The sequence below is a fragment of the Hirundo rustica genome, chromosome 7 (genome assembly GCF_015227805.2).
Source record: "Hirundo rustica isolate bHirRus1 chromosome 7, bHirRus1.pri.v3, whole genome shotgun sequence".
Lineage (NCBI taxonomy): Eukaryota > Metazoa > Chordata > Aves > Passeriformes > Hirundinidae > Hirundo > Hirundo rustica.
The window spans coordinates 20,455,917-20,476,102 of record NC_053456.1 but is presented as its reverse complement, the minus strand read 5'-3'; the positions used below and the strand labels follow the sequence as shown (position 1 = coordinate 20,476,102).

Here is a 20,186-nt window from a genome sequence, read left to right as displayed (position 1 = left end):
AACTGAGCAAGATTAAAAGTGAACTGTCTATATAACAAAGAATACTGAAGCAGAAAGAGTAGGAGGAACAGCAGAAAAATAAGGGAGCATAGAGGAGGAGCAGAGAAATATCAAAAAGGGTTGTGGAGCACATTGTAGAAGAGGGTGAGAGATCATCAAATAGTCCTCTACAAATCTACTGTATTAACCAATTTTTAGGACAGAGGGTTAAGTGGTATTTCTAGTTCTATTTTGTTACTCAAAGAAGCTTCCTATATCATTAGCCTCCTTTAACTACAGTATAAAAACATCATTGCAAGGGTTTGTTGTGCTTGTTTTTAGAGAAATGAAGAATGACTGTGAAACATCAATACACATGACTGTTTCTTAAGTAATGAAAACAGCAGTATTTCTCAAAATATATGAAAAGGTTTAATGGAAGCATCTAAACCACTAGACTTTGTGTCTAGCCTTCTTTGGAAAGAAGGATGAACTGGCTTGCCTTTGCTAGTCTGTTAGACATATTTAAAAGAAAGTGAAGAAAAGGAAAGAGTCCAAATAGACGTCATGAAAACTAAGAAGATAAGAAAAGTTGAAGTTCTGAAAAGAACCCTTTCACCGAGCCTCCTAATAAAGACGGTCCATCTCTTCATTACCATGCTACTCATCCACCTCTGTTACTCTGCACAAAAGGGAAAAAAGCAGTCTTTATAGTTGTACATGATTATATTTTCCTTTTGTATTGAGTTCAAAGTCTTTTCTAAAAAAGCAAGAGTAGATTGCTCACAATGTAATGGGCCATTCCCAGAAAATGAAAAAATGGCCTTAACGTTTTATATTAATACAATAGGTTATGTATAAAACAGGTTTTAAAAAGTTAATGCATATTAGCTTAGAACAGCCATATTTTAACACTGTGCGACTGAAAGTTCCAGTAGAGCAGATGAATGAAACTACAGAAGAAAAAAACCTGCTATGACAAAGAGATAAAGGTTTAACTAAAAGGACTCAAATCTATATTTCAGGTGCCTCTTTACCTTCCATCAGGAAACGAGTTATTAGGAGTAATGAAATCAGAGATAGAAAATACAAAAGTTTTTAGATCCTTCTGTGCAAGGCGGCGACACCGGCCTTTACTTCTTCACTTTATAATGATTCCTTTGAGTTGTGGTTCTGAAAAAGCTGTGAAACATCTTCCTGTTATTTCTTTTTCATCTTTCCAAACACTGGCCAGGAATAACCCCATCCTATTCTTTTCTTGGATTTTTGAAACACATATTGACTGTAATGACTATAAATTATCTGGTTAATGTGTTGGATTTATAAAAGTGTTAGAGCTCCTCTATGCTGCTATGAGGTGCCTTTGAGAAGGCCTTGCACGAGAAGAATCTAACTTCTTCCATGCCTGCTTCTACTTTAGGCCACTGCAAATATTAACTTCAGAATTTTTTTTAAGTTAATTGGATTTTAGAACAGTCTCACCACATCAGTCGCCACCTGATGAGCTGTTGGCTCTCTCTTCACCACAAGTAGCAGTAGACTGCTAGCCAACATCACCTCTGCCAAATACCTCCCCTGTAGTCACCATCCTGATGGTCAGTTTCTGAGTGATAATCTCCATTAATCTGGGCTTTTAAGATTCAGATACAGATTTCTACCAAGATCAGTTACAATGTGCATATGTAAAAGAAGCAACTGTGTCATAGCTTTGGTCACTTACTGTACTGCACCAACTACTCCAAAAGCGCCACAAGCACTGTGGTTTCCAGACCACATCATTACACACTTCAAAACACAGGAAGCCAAGTAATAAACCTTGCAGTATCTGCATCTTCAGCCCTGATCTTTAGCTGCGCACCTAGGACTGTAATTGAATGTCTTAAGTGCTGCATGACAGAAATAAACAGGTACTGCAGTTACATATCCTTTCCATTAACCTATTTAATCTCCTAAATGACTGGAACAATATCAAAGTTTTGGGATGAAATATCTTAAGAAACTATAACCACCTCTTCTTGCCTCAAAATTTTCTTCAAATCATTTTGATCTGAGCAAAGCCATGACTACCAGAATGTAAAAAGAAGCATTTCAGTGTCCAGAGATAAGTTTCTGGTGGAAGATTACAGGCTCTGAGTTTTCTTATCACAAAGATTAATAGATGTCATATTAGAAAATTTTTAAAAGACATTTTTGGTCATCTAGTACGTAAAGGAATATTTCAAAACTTAAGTGTGGTCTTCCTACAGTTCCTCTCATCCCACTTAAAATGCAAGTCTAAAAGTAAAAATCGATTTTAAAAGTGTTTCCAGTAGTCTGTTTTCAAGCACTGGCTGACCTTATCTCTTATAATGACCGTGTCTTTGCTGATGGCACCACTCAAATTATTTAGATACATAGTACTATTTAGGGTTTCTGACACACTTTGCATTTGACTGGTAATTCCTGATAGAAAAGTGACCTGTATACAGAACTGTGAGCCAAGTTAAGAAGCAGATATGCCTATGCTAGTTATGATGTCAAGTAAAGGGTATTAAAAAACCACAGACTTAAGTAGAAATTTATCTACTACAGATCTAAAAAATTTAAGAGTAAAACACTTTTTGAGTTTCTGCTCAGTATCAGCAAATCTGAGGAGAAATTGTATTTGACCTTCTTCATCTCTATAATAACAGTTTCATTTATGCTATGGTTCTTCCTTGTGGTCCCAGTTAGAATTGAGACCACATTAGATCTACACCATCTGGCTCTGTATGCACACTATGGAAAGCCAACAGTCTTGTGCAGTAAAAAGTTTAAAAACCAACAGTACTTGAAAACTGAATTTTGATTCTTACCAGACATATATTATCAGATTGTAAATACAGTACCAAAGTGAAAATGGCAGGAGACCTGATCTCTCATCAACTTTTCTGAGTAGTTTCATTAATCCAATTTTTCTCTGCACAAATGGTGCACAGGGAGAGAATCTTTTTATTCCTATGAATGAAAGCAGTTGTATGCAAATGTAACATTCAAATGCAAATGAATGTATTTGCACAAGAAGGACTTGCCCACCTGCCACACAGCCTTGGCTTTTCGACTCTCAGGGCCTGGGTGCTCAGAAGCAGAGAGTGAACAGGAGAATGCTAGAAATATTTCAAAAGGTGAACGGTCAGTCACTGTGAACAGCAAGTGGGAAGGATAAAACAACGGTGAACAAATTAAGAAAAATGGAAATATACAAAGAAGATGCTTATAACTGTTCACATAAGGCATGTACACAGACCACCAATACCCAGAGCGGAAGTAGTGGCAAACTGGAAGCGAGGAAAGAGGAAGTACTATAAGTGAAATCAAGGCTTTTGACAAATTCCTTTGTTTGCCTTTTTTTATTTAGCAGCTGTTATGTTAGATTGAAGGATAAAATCTTCTCTGAACTAACGGAATCTTATCACACTGAGACCTTGTTGAGATGTGGAGAGATTCTTAAAATACCAGAAAGGAAGTTTTTTGCATTCACATATTGCCATTCTTTTTCCTTATACAAGTGATTAACTCTTAAGAAATAAAAATATTTTTGTTCTCTAGACTTTGCTGTGCTCTCAGTATCACTGCTACGCTGAAAGAAGACCAGCTTGGACTTCTAGTAACAAAAGTTGAAAAGTCATTATTGAAAAGATCTGAGAGTAGTGCATCATGCAGTTGAGGATTTGCATCCTTCAACTCCTTATTACTAGAAGCAGCAAGACTATTCTGATAATTTCTCAACTGTTTCTCATTATGCCTTGTACGTAGCCAAGGAATTGCAGCATATATCCCAGAAGTCTACCCCAAAGACAAAACAACACCAAAGCCCCATTGCCCTGCAGTGGTTCTTCAGGAGCTGGGTGTTGATATACATATGCAGCAGGTGGACATTCAGTGAAGCATATAAATCCTGTGCAGAAGGCTGAGGGAATAGTTTTTTCAGGGGCAGAGCAGCCTGCCAAAGTGTGCCTGCTAGGTGACTGATGCACTGAACCTCACAAGAGCCCTCGTAGACCTAGCTGAAGATTTTGGGGGCATACAGCCCCCAGAGATTTTTTCCTTTTTAATTTTAAATATGTGATTACCCCTTACTTTCTGCCACCTGTTCTGCTTATAAACTTCTGCAGGGCCCCTCTCTCTGCTCTAATTTCCAACAAGCTGTCATGTTACCCTAACCCACGGGGCCACCTCCTCCCCGAGGCATTGAGTCGACTCATGTGCATTCATGTATGCAGAGTGGCAGCTGGCCCTAAGGCCCACCAGGGATGTGACCCATCTATCAGTTCCTGGGTTTTCTTGAAACTCTGAACCCTGCTAAAATAGACAACTCACGCAAAGCTTCGCTACTAGTAGTATTTCTGTAATTTCCTTGATTGTTTCTGGAAACAATGGTTTCTGGAAAGCTACCGTTCACAAAAAATTTATGGAAAAACCTTGAACACTATTAAAATTTGCATCATATCTGACTTGAGACACCCTTACTTCTAGGAACTCCAATTGCAAATTCAGGGAGTCCCCTCAGAAAAAATTAGATTTATCCTCTCTGAAATCACAGTCAGCTAGCTACTACAGAGTAGCCATCCTCACCCTCATGCTCCTCCTCCTCTTTCTTCACTTGCCACTGGTTTGCCAGTCAACAATACCTGTCTGATGAGTATCACTTAATTTTGTGTTATCAAACCCTCACAAATATAATTTCAACTAGTACAAAGCATCGTCTCAGTAAAGGTCATTTCAGGTTGTTTGTGCAAATCATTGCAAAAATCCACAAGGTCCTCTTGTCCAGTAATGGTGCAAAAAGGGAAACAATAGGAGCACATTCTAAATTAAAAACAGGTTGATGCCACAAAGGCAATGAATTCTCTGAACAGAGTTTGCCAATATATCTTATTATGGAGTTCAAATGTGAGATTTATACTGAAAGAAGAAGAACACCCTATAAAATAGGTATGATCATGAATTTGTAGGGTTTCCTGAATGCTTCTGGAACAGCTCAGTGAAGGAAGATGTCCTGATATCTGCAAAAGCATTTAAATATTTGTGCTATTAGAAGAATGAGATGTAAAATTAGATTAACAAATACAGAAGTCTCAACATTTGATCCTCAGCTATTTGCAGATGCAAACTTAAAAGCCAGCCAAAACCAGAAATGCTAATTTATTGCTGAATAAGCTTGTTGAATTTCTTCATAGTATTTCTGTGTGTTCATGTGCATACATTGCAACCTGAAGCCCAAGGCCTCCGAAGCTGAGACTGTGATCCAAGTTATGTCACACTTAAAATACATAGAGGTTTCTGGTTAGTTGGCTGATTGAAAAACAAACATTGAACCACATGACATTTCCCTGTCACTGGGGTTTCAAAAACTAATTAAGCCAATTGTAAATCTATAAATACCTTAATAATTTTTCATATAATTATATGGAACTTCAGAGCTATAAAAAAGTGAAAGGTTATCCTGATTCTGTATGACCAGATTTTCCACATCAGCCACATACAGTCACTAAAGTCCATAGCAGGATCAATTTAAACAATAAATTGTATCTTGAATATAATAGATTAGATTAGATTGGATTAGATTTAAACAATACATTACATTACCTTAAATATTAGGTAACAAGATAGATAAATTCAATGAAAGATATGTTCTGTAACAGCAATTCATCTTTTTTTAATGGAACAAAAAATTCTTAGAGTGTATAATATTTGTGGGCATTTTATGTGTCTACTGCATGGGTTAGAACAATCATGTTATCCATTGTAGATGTAGGCAGTGAGGATGAGCTATCCCAACAGATTTCCAGATTAAATTCTTATGGAGCCCTATATACACACAATGACTTTAGCCCTTTTGCTGTATTTTTCTCAGGAAGAAGCAATTCCTAATGATTTGATTATATTACACAAGCAAGCCTTTCAGAGCGGCATGCTGGTATCACTCTGAATCTGGTTTTTTAATAATATTTTTCATAACAAACATGCACTAAACCTTGAGAGGGACCTGTTTGCAGGACACTGTCAGCTTCCCGTTGTAGCCATAAGACATTTCCAACATGTAAGAAGAATCATTCCCAAGTAATGTTTGAAATGAGTTCAGGAGCATTTGGTGATTGGGCAGCTTTTGGTACATCCTTGGATTTTAGCCCATTATTGTGAAAACACTCCAACTCACCCCAGGAGTAGGGACTGCTGAGTAGCTGAGTCAAAGTGAGAAGCAAGCTACAGTTCAGGAAGGAGGCTCAGGCAGTGAAAACAGTCCCATTACATTGTATGAACTCATTTCTCACTGAAAATGTCACAGTTTGAAGGCTTTCCTTGTGACTGGAACAAATAAAAGCTTTTAGGGCTTTCTGAGAGCCAAGACACCACAATATGATCAACAGGGGTAAACAACATGCGATACATTTCTCTCCTCCTTTTCTAGCTCTGAACAGGAAACGAAGGGAAAGAGCCTTGGCAGATTTACTGGATGTTTTAGGACTTCTCTATCCCTGAAATGATCAGTGCGGGATTTCACTCACTGCCTCTAGAAGTATGTTCACACAGGCTTTCCACCTTCATATACATTGTGAATTTGAACAGTGCCTTGATAAAACATTTGATTTTTTTCTTCCTTCTCCTGAAACTGATTTCAATCTTGGTGCCTACACAAAGTACATTAATATATGTCATGCAGCCTGTAGAAATTCACAAGATTTTACCATGTCAGCTTTTGTAAAAATCTGGTTTTGAACATCTTATAACTTTAAGTTTTATAACCAAAGCATCCGTTAGAAGCATTGCCTGTTTACTGGCCTGTTGCCTTCTGCTCTAAGAAAGGCTGAGAGTTTACATGTCCTGTTGCTGTGACCAGCGCTTATGCTAACATGATCTGAACAGCTCCTGCTCAAATCCAAACTACATTTTATTAAACCATGCAGTTATCACCATAATCCCATATTAGGGCTTGAGGAACTTAGCTCTGATAGTAGGGTGTATTTTCAGTTCAAAGCTTGCAGCCAGAAGATTATTAAATCTCCCATCTGCGAGAAAATTCTCGCATCCCAGAGTCAAAGCAGTGAGAAAACACACAGGTCCCTCAGCCTCCTCTTTAGGATGGAGTAGAGTTACTTGTTCCATATTTTCAGACTGGTAAAATTAATTTCCCTCAAACCTTTAAACCCATCGCTGTGAGGTTTTGCATCTTCCTCAGGTGCTGGATTAAAGACACATGACTTGGGCACTTTACACTCTCTAGGCACTCTCTTAGCACCGCAGGAAAGAAAAAACTTTTCACACCATTTCAGAGTTTGCAAATTTCTTATGCCTACCTGTCCATCCCGCTAGTAATGCTTGCTTTTGTGTAACAGCATTATACAGCACTTCTCACCAGAATTAATAACCCTCAATTAATCATTTAATTCATATACAACTTAGACACTCAAGACAGTTAAAAGAATAGTCCCGCCAACAATCAATAATGTTCTTGCGCCAAAGCAGCACCAAGAACTGCTATAGCATAATAGTAATAAACAAGGTTGCCATCCCACCCCACCAAAAAAAATTGCATGTATCAACAGCCTCACACAAAATGGGCACTAAACTCATGAGTACATTTCCAAAAATACATGCTTGGAGAGATGAGATAAACAGCAGCATCACAACAGGGAACTAAATACACTTCCAGAGGTCCAGTGTTTCTTACCACATATACCACTGTGCCACCTTGTAAGTTAAGGGCTTGAAGAAAATGTCATTTCTCTTTGCAGGGGAGTAAAGCCTGTATATACAGCACATGAAGAGTAAAATTCTAAGACTGTTGAGAACAGAAGGCAATAAAGCAACACCTATCTTCTTTCCAATTCCACAACGTGTTAATATTAATGAGTCAAGAAAATTCTTGCCACTCATTTCAAATGTTCATTAGTGTTCTGCACTCTGCACCCAATCCTTCAGCTACTTGCAGATTCAAAGACTGCAGGGTTACTTGTGACTAAAAGCAAAGAAGTAATATAGTGATTTAATCACAGACTATTCTTAAATGGAAGCCATAAATTAACGATCTATACCTATACTACAGCCTTTCTTGAGAAATATTATATCTTTTTTGCCAAATGATAATTTCAGTTCTATGTAGACTATATGAGTATCTACAGGTGTTTAAATCATCTATTTGTATATATTTATTGGTAGTTTGATGGAGCATGTTCTACAGCATTAATAAAAAGTACCAATCTATAGCTCTTAAGTACTATTTCAATAGGACTTATTAATGGGAAGGTTTTATTTTTGTGATTTAATGCACTATGGCTATTCTATGCTATATTTAGCTTTCCCATGTGAGGCTCATAAACCAGAGACCAGAGAAAAGAATGATGATAAACTATGCCACCACAGAAAAACGTCAAAGAATACAAATTGGACATACATGCCTACCAAATACTTAGATGCCTCTATTGAGTTTGTTTTGTGGCTGTGCATCGGGAAATATTTGCTGCAATTACATAGGTGGGGCAGCTGTATGCATCATATTTTATTGGTTTGGGAATTTTGTTCTATTTTGGACAAGCCAGACAGGCCTTTTGAATAAGTGGCTTTAGTGTCTTTCTTGGTAGACAGCAATAGTGGCTAAATGATTAAATGCAGGAGATGGCAAAAATAACAAATCATTAGTAATTATGAAATTTTTAGAGTATCATAGAATAATAATGGTATACAGCTTTTGCAAGAGGAAATTATCCCATTTTACTATTCAATTCAGATGCCAAGCACCAAATTTGCCTGTTTGATTGGGCTGGCACTTTCCTCAGAGACTAGAAAAAGCTTCCATTAGCTTTCATTGGCCTAAATCAGAAACATCAGTTAAAAGCACCGAACACTCACTGGTTGAAATCAACAGGCAGAAATGTGCACAAGGGCAGAATCTTTCCCCTCAGGTAGGTGACAAGTCAGTTATATGCCATCATTACTCTGCATGTCAACGTATGCATGTATTTCATTTAACTCCTCGCTCAGCACAAGCCTGTGTCTTCCTTTGAGCTCTCTTAGTGATATTCTAAAATTAAAATTCAGCCTCCTATACATTTCTTTCTTCCTTCAAACTGTTGTTTTGTCAGTCTTCACAACAGCATACAAATGCACTAGAAGTTTCAGAAAGCTAAGGACAAAAAAAACCCAAAAAACTCTTTCATTCAGAATAGCTGAAACACAGTGCAAACAAACTTAAACATTATCTTTTTTCCATTTTACGCTCTTCTCTTTTAGACAGAGATTTTATTTAGAGCATTTTGTGAAATCACTTCTAGCTGCTACAGACTTACCAGGTCCACATTATTGCCGTTTTGAGGAAAAAGCAAGGCCCCATCTACAGGTTTTAGCTATACTCCACTGAAAATAACACAAAATAGAGGATTATTCAGCATGTAGCTGTGAAGTGTCCATGTTAGGGTATGTTTGGCCGGCTGTGCTAATTGCATCCAAACCCCCATGCCCACGCTCCTACTGGCACTGCTCCATCTCCACATTTACTACATCTCTGCCTCTTTCCCTCTAATAGCTTCTGGCATGTTCTCCAATCCCACTCTTTCTAATACTGGCAGCCCTTTGCCAAATTGTGGAGGCAGCTTGGGGAAAAGGAAAACCAAAACAAAGCAGCCATCATCTTCAGCTGAAACTCACCCGCATGCGTGGCTGCCTTCCAACATGTCTGCCAATGGCTGGCCGCTACAGGAGCTACTGCAGGAGTTGTAAAATCAAGAGGAAGGAGCAAAAATACACAACAGGCACAGAAATTAATGTAACTGGCTTTAAAGGCAACAGCCATCTGTTTTCCTTACTGCCTGGCAGCATCAGGAGCTCCCTGCAGTGAGGATGGAGATTTGGCAGGTTTCCGTAACCCTGTTGAGCTTTTACTGTCCCTACCAGCATCCCCTGCTGCTTCTCTCCACACCCTCAGACCAATTATACTTGGACTTTTTATTGCAGCAGCAGTGCCCACACAACCTTTTACTTATGGGCACTTTAATCACCAATACCTATCAACACAAGCAAAGTTCAACTACTGCTTAAGCATGACATTTCTAAATCTGGAATTAATACGATTTTGCAGCTATGTTGCATCCTAATCATAGGAAAACTGGCTTTAAAATGTAGCTGAGGCAGAATTTACACCTGAGAAAATGAACTTGATTTAGTTTTGTGATAGCATGATCTTACTTATATTACCAAGATGTCAAGAAAAATTGTGTTATGTTTTCCTTCTGTGGCTGCCATTTGAGTTTTTATTTGCATAATGCTACTTTCCCAGGCAGAAGGTTGCCAGGAAAACAGAGCATGAAACCTGTCACAGAAATGCAACAAAGACAAATTGGAGGCTTTGTTTTCATGTAGATCTAAACTGATTTCAGTGTACTTAATTGCCATAAAAATTAAAATAGAAATTTTCTCAGTGTATAAGGTTATTTTTAATATTTTTCTTCTTTGTGTGCCAACTTTAAGCAAAAACAGCAAGTAGTAGAAAACATATAGCAGGTAAAAGAATGTAAGAATATACATTAGTAAAAAAACCAGCTATCCGTAACCACAATCTTCCCTTGAAGTAGAATCTTTTTAGTACAGTTCTTCAGGGCTGTTTCTGTTCTCAGTTATCACAGTTTTAATATAACTTACAATCACTTCCTAGGGACTTAGTTATCCGGATTTTACAAAGCGTTATCTGCTTTAGGAAAAACCAGAGTGATGCGTACAGCAATCTGTCCTGCAAGAGCAAGAGCAGCTGGTGTAGCTTACATAAAGTGGCAAACAGCCCAGTGCAATAAAATGTAAGCATGTTCATAGCAAGAGCAACTATTGGCACAGAACAGATGTCAAAATGTATTTCTATTTGGATCACAAATAAAATTATCTGCTTATTTTCTGTCATAATGAAGATGAAACAACAGGATACAATTTCCTTAAATTTGGGGGTGGCAGATTCTCTACAAAATTTAGGTTTTCTTTTTTAAAATTTTATCTCATGTATATTTAGTGCTCCCAGTTAGAAGATCTGAGTTATCACATAGATCTCAGCAAATCAAAATCCAATAGGTTAGTTTATCTATCACCTGGTCACCTGAATTATGAGTGAATTTGAGTGAAGGGATGTTTGTTTGTTTGGGGTGGGTTTTCTATTCTGCTCTGGGGTTTTATTTTACATAAAAGCAGAACATAGAATCAGTGAGGTTTTTTTCTGGTTTTGGTTAGGTTGTTTTGGGTTTTTTTAAAGGAAGGAGATTGTCCATTCAAGCATTTAGCACCTGTTTTAGACAATTTAGTATCTTTCTGCTAGTTGTACTGCAATAGCTTTAACCACCAGGTATACTTGGATCACAGATTACTAAATGCTCTGCCTTTGTGTTACCAGAAGCACATTGGAAAAAGGCTGGAATTAGGCTGCATCCCAGCTGCAAACACACAGTAGTTGTCAGTACATTCCCTGCGAGAGGGATGAGGAGCAAGACCTGCTTAAGACATCTGAAGCCATTGAAATACAGACTAAAAATAGTAGCAGTGATCTCCACCACATCGGGACCCACTCTGTTCATGGACTTAGCAGCAATTTAATCGCTGACTGCAGAGGGTGCAGTTTGATGTGCTGTTTTCCATATACCTCCATAAGAAAGACAATCTGATGGTGGTGTGCTCTAGATGCCATTATATGTGTTCAGTAGTGCCTCCTGCTATGAAGGCATTTACAAATCCCCTCTAAGGCTGTATTTTCTCTCTTTTTTCTCTTGGTAAAGGATTGTTTGCTCAGTTTAGTTCTGCAAGAGTATCGGGTTTCCATTTACTACTCAAAGCGCCTTGTCAGAAATGCTTAGTGTCTCAAAGAATTAGTCCCTTATAAGTCTTTGTTTCCTTGTCATTGAAAGCATCATGAACTACGGGCCGACAAATGCAGTTTTCAGGCAACTCTGTCTATAAACCAATGATCAAGTTATTTGCTGAGGAGTGAAATCCCTCCATGGATCAATATTAACAGGTATGAGAAAAAAAGAAGTTAGGGAAAGCAAAGTGTTTTCTTTGGTTAAGTTTTTCCATCTTTTTGTGGACAAAATTGTAATGATGCTACAACTTAACATCCTGCTTTTTGCATAGTGGTAACAGCAGCAGCGTGGCCTAACTATATGTGACAGCCACAATGACTCGTCGTGCAGTATGTTTAACGATCTGTGTTTAATGAGAGCTGAGACACTTCCTGGACACTGTCCATAACTGTCCTTCTCTGAGGCTATAGTCAAACATTTAATGTGAGAAGAAACTCTAGAGGAAGTATTTTCTTGCTCTTTCTGCTGTGACTACGAACTCACCCAATGTGAAATGAATGTCAGAATGACCCTGTGAAAAATAGAAAATAAAAGCATAGCAAATGGAGCTGCCTTTTTCTTCTGAATGGATTAACCCAGCTTCCTAGTTATGGTAGTTTTAACATTGCTATTAATAAGGCCTTTCTTATTTCTTTTAAGGTCATATACCTTCCATGAATAAATTCCCATTTCAGTTTCACAAGTAGGACTTGGGATGTAATGCTTATCTCCTCCCATCTTCCTTCTCCAAAACTTCCTAGTCAAAAAAGTTCTAATCCTAAGGAATCTACAAGAACCTATGAGTGGATTGAAACCCACCACAAAAAGGAGTAAATCAATCCTACTGTTAGTATCTCCAGAGTGCCACCAAGTCATTGAGAAGTGAATAGTACTCAGAGAAAGAAACTCACTCTGCAGAGAACACAGTTGAGGGGTTTGTAAATTATCTCCCAGGTGTGAGTTCCAATACGTTTGAGCCTCCTCCAGCTGTACATTGAACACCTGCAAAGCACATCAGAGTCCCTCAGAGCCCATGGACAGAAAGTCATATTTTGCACTTTGATCTCTGTGTACAAAGAAGAGGGAAAAATTTAGCATGAACATTGTGGTCTCGATCATGTTTTAGAGCTTAGCCCTTTCTGAGCTGACAGAAGGAATGAGTTGTTCCACTGGTATTTTGGCATTTTAGTGTAAATGCCTCCCGGGGCCTAAAAACCGTTTCCTGGAGCAGCAACTACCTGGTGGGTTCAGTGGGTGCAGCTTGAACTTGGCACTCACCAGCAGAACTAGCACATCATGTTGCAAAGGAATGGGGCTTGGGACTTTTTATCTGTCACCCTCAACAGGCTCAGAGTTTTTCATGTCTCCCTTTTCATGCCTCCTATGACATGGATCCTGTGTAAATTTGACCTTGTTTAGGAAGATTATCACTTCCAGCAGAGACTCTGGGAAGGAAACATTCCTTGAGCTCTCTCTCTATCCTGAAATATTAGAATTACTAGTAGAGCTCCCAGCTGCTATTATAGTTTTTATAACACAAACACCTGCCTGCAGCAATGACACAACCAAAATAATAGACATTTGTCCACTATAGATCTAGAAATTACTTTTCAGCACTCCAGAACCAGGCCAATTACAAACAGGTAAGCTACAGCTATATCTAAGAGAAGGGGTTATCCTATTCCGGTTTGGCAGCCATGCAGACCTCTGGATGCATATATGTTTTTTTAAATGGTCACCTTAGCTCTGCATTAAAGTTGGTTTGAAGCCAATAGCTCATTGCCCTAAGAAACTGCATTCCTTATGGGTTAATATTTCACTTGACAGGAATCCTTTCTGGCCAGAGATCAACTATGCAAACAGGTTTGTATCTCATTGTTTCCAGGAGCAAGAGTTTTTCAAACCCTTCTCAAACACAGCTGAATCAAAACATATACTCCCCACTTCTCTTCCTGCTATTTAAAACTGTAACTCCAGGTCTGCTCTGTTCACTGAGACCAGCATACTTCTTTATATTTGTTACATATTATTTAAGTTGGATACCATAAAAACATGGTTTTGGAGCTCACACATAAAAAGCCACTAGAATTATTTAGCCTCAAAAGAATATTCAGTACAAAGCATCCACCTCTTTTCTATTTGGGATCGTCTGGGCTCAATGGGTCTAAGCTCATGTCAGGAAATGTGTCTTCCTACTTCTACTATCATTATCTATCATTCTACTATCTGAGTAACACACAAGACAAAGATGACATACAACAGAGATATCACATTACCTAATCTTCTGTTCCTGTCCTACAACAGGTTAATCACTAACAAAGAGCTCGACCTTACGTTTAAAAGCTGCTATATCAGTTGTTGCTCCTTATGCCTTACCTTACGTATGGTGGGCAATGGAACAGTTTGGATTTTATCCTCCTGCTTTCATATTTTACTTTTGTCTGCTACAAGAAAGTGCACCAGAAATTTGAGAATTAAGCTGGAAACAGCAAGACTGGGGGAAAAAAACCCCAACTGCGTCAGAAAAGCTAGTAGGTGATTTGGGTAAGGAAGATGTATAAAGGAAAATTAATTAATAATAGGGAAATTATAAACTCTATTTTGACAATGGAGTTGCTTTTAAAAATTTCATTAAATGCTTGCTTATTTTTGAGTGCTTTGAGTCTCCCAATGATGCCTTAAGTTTTAACTTCAATATTTTCCAGATCCTGTACTGCATTAGTATATAACTTTGAACTTCATATAAAGTGTTAGCAAGTTCTCCTCACAGTTCAGTCAGACAAAACAATTCTTTTACAGCCTGAGAACTAAGGACACCATTGCAGCTTCAGGCCTATACTACAAAAAGCATAAACAATTGTGAATTGAGGAGAGAAGTCTGGGAGGATGGGACTTCATAACCCAAAGCTGTAATTGGACAATTAACCCCAATATGTACATGGACCAAAACTTATAAAAGTATGAAATCTCATGACTCAGAGTCCATCTTGAGTCCATCTTGGGTCCGTCTTGGGTAGAGCCACGGCTAGGCTCTTTTACTGCCCAAGGTGTATCCTTTAAAGGCCTTTTAATAAATACCTACTTCATTCCTTTAACAATGTCTAGGCTTTGTTCTAGGCAGCCTCACAAGGTATCACCAACAGCACATCTTTACTGGAATATGTGTGTGGTAAAGATAAACAAGACTTCTTCAGTATCTTTCTGAGCAAAATATACTTACAAAAATCTCAGTCCAACTCTTTATGCAGTATTGAGATACTCTTGCTCTTCAGCTTCCAAAACATGCATCAGCCATCATGCAGCAGCAACTTCAGTCAAAAGCTAGAACAGGACAGAATGACTTACAAACACATTGATCATAAATACTACTGACACACAATAAAAGATCAGAAAACCTTTCATGTATTAACTATTTATAGGACAATAGAACGCCTTTTCAAAGCACATCTAATTACCGGTCTTCTGCAATAAATCAGTGATGGAATTAAGAAAGGAGTCTTGAATCCTTACCCTCATAAATACAGGCAGGAGTTCCCCTTCACACTCTATCAGTGAAATCAGTGCAAGTTGCACCTTCTACCCACCTCAAAGGCAAGCAGATGATAACTCAGAGCATATTGCTTATGTCCTCCTCTACCCCAGTTTCCTAAGGAAGCCACAGCCTTCCATGGTATGATATGCATCAGTCTCATTATAAAAACCAGTCCCCCAGCCCCATAGCAAGGGCATGTCGGTTATGTTACAGGAATTTGAAAGTATTCTGGGTCACTCAACAAGACTGTTAGCATGTTCTATCCTGTGCTTGGACCCACCACATGACAGAGAATGTCTGAAATTGGTTCAAATTCCAGGTATGTCTCATCTCATGATGAGAAACTATGTCCCATGATCCTCACATGACTCTATAGGAAGCTCTGTGGCTTCTTCTTTACCTGAAATGTTGGGCATAATTAAGCAGGAGGGACAAATGTCCTCATCTAGTCTGAATGTCAGGAAACAGAAGACTAGAATGGTTTAATTCCTGCTTCACTTTCAACAGTTGTGCTTGCATCATAGTGCACCTTTCCTGAAATATCCGTTCCTGATTTGATGATTTCTAATAATAGATGATCACTGGAAATACTGGTAGCCACAGCCTTTGGTTACGCAGCTCATTAATCACTGTAGCCATTAAAAACTTACCTTTAATTTCTGCCCTAGCTACAATTTCTTATTTTGTCTTGGAGCAGTTAGCTGAATGAATATCCATTTTCTAAAATTTATGTGTCTTCCTTAATTTTCCCAACAGATTATGATCAAACTAGCTATTTGCCTCATCTTTTAAGAGCGAAACAAAGTGAACTTCATTAAAGCTTTGCTGCTGTTTTCCAACCCTTAAGTTACTCTTGTAGATTTTTACTTGAAAAGTACTCGAGTACTTCTTACCTGTAAACCTCCAGTATAGCAAGTTTCTAGGATGTTTGATTGCAAAGAGAATGAAGGAAGGGTATTGGAGAAATCCTGAATATCTGGAAAAGCCTGATAGTGACCAACAGCAGGCGTATTACTGCTGCTAGGGCTCAGAGCAGGACAGAGGAGAGGGAAGAGGGGAAAACCATTCTATCCCTTAATCTTTTCTTCCCTTTCCAGTAACTCTATGCTCTGCTTACAATGACATGCTAGAATTATCATTGGAGCTGTTGTAGTCCATATGATGTTTGTCGTTTTGTTATTCTACTTTGTTACTCAAGTTGCCTGAAGTCAAAAACTCTAGTAAAGATCTATGCTTGTTATATTGATATTCTGACAGATATTTGTAACCTTATCTAAAAACATTATGGTAATTTGACAAAACCCAAAGAGGAAGGGTTAAAGGGAGGGGTTTTTTTTCAAATAGACAACTCTTTTCATTATGAAGTACACACTGATTAGTTCTGTATATTGCCTTTCTCTGCCCAGGTCTTTTCTACTCTTCTACCAAAATCTTTTACCAAATCTACATTTCCATCTGAACTTACTAATTCAAAGCGTATGCATGGATGTAAATAAGGTGTCAATGTTATCAATCTTCATTCTGCAATACCAGAACAAATGAGCTTAAATTTTAGAAGCTGTTATTTCCCCCATCACAAGATTCTTGCAGACTAATTCTTCATATTATTACTTGCTTTTTCTCTCAATACACATCATCTCAACATGTTTAGCATCCTAGAACATAAGAAAAAAAAAAAAAAGGAATAACCTGTTCGAACCCTCAAAAGAATTCTGTAGTTGCCAACCTCCCCATCATCACACAGGACCACAGTACAAGGAAGTCGAGATGAATCTCTAGATCAATGCCTGCACTGTTCCAGCCAAGCCCTCTCAGTTAAGGTCTTTCCTTCCTAGGAATAGAGCAATCCTAGCTGAGTGTTTCCATGGATAGCAGAGCTTCAGGGTGAAGACTGGATGTCTCACCTGCCAAATTGAAAGTGCTTTTGTAGCTGTGTGGCCTTCCTGTAGCATCAGGTGTTAGCATTTGAGTTTGACATAAATGTTATGATAATTTTTTTTTTTTTTTTTCACTCTCATGATATTGATTAGCTAGAACTGTTAATTTTGAGAAAGTCTGCTTAAGGAACTCTGTTTAACCTAACATGTTTAAAACCAAGTTTTGAATTCTGTCAAAATTTATTTCATCACTTAGACCTGTATAACACATGGAAGTAAGAAAAAAAAAAAATAGTTAAAGATTTCAGGAGAAACAAACCTGCAAAATTCAGAATATATCAGCCATACAAACAGATTTTCTGCATAAAATTTTAATATATAAAACACTGAAATTGAAAACTGCATTGACAGTGGTTACTATAGTATGTAGCTTCCAGAATAATGGGCTGAACAATTTCCTTCCTTGTTTATTTAATAAGAATACTTTTTTTTTTTTTTTTTTTTTTTTTTTTTTTTTTTTTTTTTTTCCCCTAGTGACACAGGTGTTGGATTAATCTTTTAACTCCTGCAGGGGACATGAGAGCAGTACAGTAGTGGCATTTGTGGCTGGACATCATTCAGCCATTACTATATGTCATTCTCCAGTTATTGCAATGTAGTGATAGAACGTCTATTAAAGTTAGAGATATTGTTGAAGACAAAGGTCAAAGGGAGATCATTTACAATCCAGCACTTAATTTGTTCCTTCTAATTATGAGGGGAGGAAAATCCTCACAACTATCCTACTTTCTTGAGTAACAAGGAAAGAGTGCTAACAGACCTCAGCCTATGTGGGGAACTCCTGCCTGTGTGTGTAAGTTAAAGCTTTATGAGATGATCCAAAGCCAGATGAAACAATTTCCTTAAGCTGATTTCAATCCATTTGGATTCAGACTTAAGACTTAACTCAAAAGGGTTCTAAATAATTAGGGTAACATTAGCTGCTACCTCTTTTTCTGTCAATAAACATCATGACCAGTACTGTGTTGTGAAAAGTGTCCAGTCTCTTAAACAATCACAGCACATTTATTCAAAACAAGACTAAATGAGGGATAGGCCTTGTACTAGAGAGGAAAGCTTAGGCAAAGGTGCATTTTCTGTTCTGTATGAAATATATTCCCATGGCAATTAGTGCCCAGAGTGTAGTTGTAATAATATTTAAGATAAAAGTCCCTAAGACAGAAAATATAAATGGACAACGACCAGACTGAATAAAGACTTTTAGTTATTTAAAGTGTGCTATACAAGTCCATAAGCTAGAACACCTTCATTTTACAATTGTCATCATCATCACAAAATATATGTAAATAAACACAAACCACTCTGTGTTATAGCTATGCACACTCCAGGGCTTCCAAGCAAGCCACAGTAGTCCTATTGAGTGGCAGCTGGAGGGCACAAACAGGTCTGGCTCTGTGCAGAATTGGTTAAAGAGGTGCCATTCAATCTCAGAACCATTTTTGAAATTCTTGTATTCTGTTTCGCTCTGTGGAACAACACCAAACCCTTTCACATGTTCTCATTATTAACAATCTTTTCCACCCATTTGTTCAAACAAAAGGCGTTTAAGATTCAGAAAAGGGTGTCAGGAGTGGAGGAATGGTTCCATGATTCCATAAGTATTTTAACTTTTTACTAGTCTTTGAATTTGCAAATAAATTGGGCTACAGGAATAATTGTAGGTAACATCAGTGCTAGATACCTTCTCAGGTGCTTGCATATAGAGAGGGTATTTGAATAAAATTGTTTGGGTTTTATTAACTCTAGTGCCTTTAGCCATATCTGCACAGAGTGCTCTAGCTGAAAACAAATGCAAATGAGGAGAGAGAAAACGTGTGTAATGTGAGTACTGGGGTGTTTAGGTGTTTATGCTGTACCTCACACATACCAAACAAGCAAGTCTACCCACTTTTTGTTTGCTGTTTACCCTTATGCAGTATGTACTCCACAGCTGTCTTAACATGTATTGGCATGTCTGACCCGTGTGAAAGACAAAGGAGATTCTTTGCTTTACTCCATGAGTACCATACATTAGACCCGGGCAAGGCAAAGCAATAAATGAGCCTTCTCATTTGGTTATACCCTCCTGACCTGATAGTGCTTCTGCTCCTTTTCTACTTGTTTTACAACAGAAAAAAAAAAAAACCCAAACCCCAGAGAAAGCAGCCATGAACAGGGATCTGTAAGTACAGAGCTTCCCAGTTTTGTTTAGCTTGAAACAAAGGAGGGTGGTTTTTTTGTTTTGTTTTTTATCTTTACGAATTAAGAGAGTACAGAACAAAGGACTACACAAATAAGATAGAACAGTACTTGTTTCTCACCTGGCCTGAGTTTCCAGAGCTGAAAGTACCTTTGTTTTTAAAATTCCTGGTCGTGTGGAAAAGTAAATTTTAGCTATAGTTGTTCAGTTTCATAGTGGCCAGTCTGAAACATCTGCCACACACACAGTTGACTGAAACACTCACACCTGGAATTAAATTAAATTTGTTCAAAAAAATATAATGCTACAGGGTGCTTTATCACTTGAGGAACAGGAGTCAGATAACAAAACTCACTGTTCACACAGTAACTCAAAAGCAGCAATAATTCAGCTTTACAATCTTGATATACTTCTATAATGGTCACTTCTGAAATATATTTCCCCTTTGGACTTATTGATTTGGCCATTCTACAAAGCTTATTGACTTGGAACAGTGGGTGACTCCACAGGGATACACCTGCACAGCCAATTAACCACACATGTCTGAGCCAGGCTTGGCACATGGAGGTGCACCTGGCATGGAAACAATCACAAGAACTCCGGCATTACTGAAAGGAGGTGAAAACAGAGGTGGAGCTGAAACAAGTGTTTTAAAAATTGTTCAAGTGGATAAAAGGGCAAACATTAAAAAAGCAAGACTTGTGGATTTTCAGGGAGGAAGAAAGTAAATG

At 38.0% G+C, this 20,186-nt stretch overlaps 1 long non-coding RNA gene across 1 annotated transcript; it reads right to left on the bottom strand.

Moving 5' to 3' along the window:
- Window positions 1-7,527: 7,527 nt before the first annotated feature.
- LOC120755321 (uncharacterized) lies at window positions 7,528-15,117 on the bottom strand. Its single transcript, XR_005701732.2, has 5 exons — window positions 15,028-15,117; window positions 12,719-12,809; window positions 9,643-9,699; window positions 9,285-9,351; window positions 7,528-7,744 (listed from the first exon to the last, which is right to left on the bottom strand). It is a non-coding gene; the product is annotated as an uncharacterized LOC120755321 (long non-coding RNA).
- Between the last annotated feature and the right edge of the window lie 5,069 nt (window positions 15,118-20,186).